Source organism: Limulus polyphemus, unplaced genomic scaffold, assembly GCF_000517525.1.
Source record: "Limulus polyphemus unplaced genomic scaffold, Limulus_polyphemus-2.1.2 Scaffold145, whole genome shotgun sequence".
NCBI lineage: Eukaryota > Metazoa > Arthropoda > Merostomata > Xiphosura > Limulidae > Limulus > Limulus polyphemus.
In genome coordinates, this window is record NW_013665755.1 from 1 (window position 1) to 1,932 (window position 1,932).

The following is a 1,932-nucleotide window of genomic DNA, read 5'->3' on the forward strand; positions in this document are numbered from 1 at the left end:
TTCTAAACCTAGCCCTGTAGACTTCTGACTGATTTTGGGTTCCATACCTGAGTTCTAGAGCTGCTACCAATGCTCTGTAATTGTGCCTGTCATTTGCTGACAACTGTCCAAATATTTCCTGTGGCTTTCCCTTCAAGCTCGTTGCCAGATATACTGCTTCTCTGTCCATCCGTTCATCTCTGCCAGTAGCTCAAATTGTTCTCTATACGCTTCCCACGGTGCTTTCCCATCGTATTCCTGTGGCTTCCTTCGTACTGGATCACTCCTGTTACTGACATTCATATCTGGGATATGGCTTCTAACGGGACTGAATATGTCTGCATTAGGGTTTAGCTGCGGGGTCTGGAATAGGCTTGCCATTGTTTGGGGCTGATTAAGTCGATGGTTAATGTATCCTCCTTGTGTAAAAGACAATAGATCATCCTTTAATGTATCTTATTCGCTTTTAACTTTACTAATGTTTTCCGTTTGTACTTCTTGTTCCAGTTGCCACTGCTGTAATCTCTCTTCTCGTTTCTTTTCTTTTTCCTCCAACAACTGCTGTAATCTCTCTTCTTGTTTATTTTCTTTCTCCTCCAACCACTGCCGTAGTCTCTCTTCTTGTTTATTTTCTTTCTCCTCTTACCACTGCTGTAGTCTCTCTTGTTTATTTTGCTGTTCGAGCTGCCATTGTTGTGGGTTTTTTTGCCACTTCTGTAATTTTTCTTCTTGTTACTTTTCTCGTTCTTCTTGTTTCTTTTCTTTTTCCTCCAACAACTGCTGTAATCTCTCTTCTTGTTTACTTTGTTGTTTGAGTTGCCACTGTTGCAGATTTTCTTGCAACTGCTGTTGTTTCTCTTGTTTATTTTCTCGTTCTTGTTGTTTCTTTTGCTGCTCTTGTATTGCTGCCATCAAGTCTGCTAAGCTGTGGTTTGATTTGTTGCTTCGCGTTTCCATTTCTTTTTTTTCCCACTTCTAACACCAATTTGTTACGTCTCCGTTCGTTCGTTAATTAATTTTCCGTAAATTCGTTCTAGCGAAACTTAAGCGACACAAGTCCTTTCTTAAATAAAACTGGTTTATTCTTTCCGAATACAACTTTACTGATACATTTAATTTCAACAGTCGCTCTATAACAAAAGCTATAATTCTCAAAGAACGTCTCACGTGCTCGTGCTCGACAATACTCAGTTCAATTACACATTCTCTGACTGCAGTTCAATTACTCATTGTTCCGTCACGTTGTGACCGTCTTATATATACCAGGCTACCCCAAATCTAATAGTCTCCCGACAATTCACGAAGGAACAGGATATTTCTAGAAGAGGTGGCGTGATACTAGTCACGTGACCTCGCTGACGCAACAATATTGAGATAATAAGAGCTTTGATTCATGGTTCAGCTTTTGGTTTACTTTCTAAGAAAACTCCGCGGGGTTTTGTTATATTTCCTACTTATTTGCTTTTCAACCCTTAACAGTTGGAAAACATTCTTTATGGAAATTTAGGTTGAGAATTCAAAGAAAGTATAAAAAACAACAAATATTGAGTTGTATTTCAAAACATAAAAGTGTATGAAAGAATGCATTGTATAGTGACATTTCAGTTGACTTTTGTTACTTAGAAATAAAAATTTGAATAAATACTATCATAGCTTATGTTTTTTAATTTAGGTTATTGAAACCCTTTACAAAATTATTGCTAGAAGAGGGATTATTTCAGCAAAAATAAAATAGAATCCAGAAAACTTCACATGTTCTGCTCAAAGACATATTAAGAATATAAAGTAAGTAGTGGAAACAACAGTAAAAAAAATGACAGATAATCAAATTTAGATCAGGAAGAACACAATGGAAAAGTAAAAGAAGACCAAGAAGAAAGAAACAAGAATGAGAACATGAGATTTACAGAAGAATTATGAACAAAAAGCAGTTTGAACTAGGTTCTCAGTGGC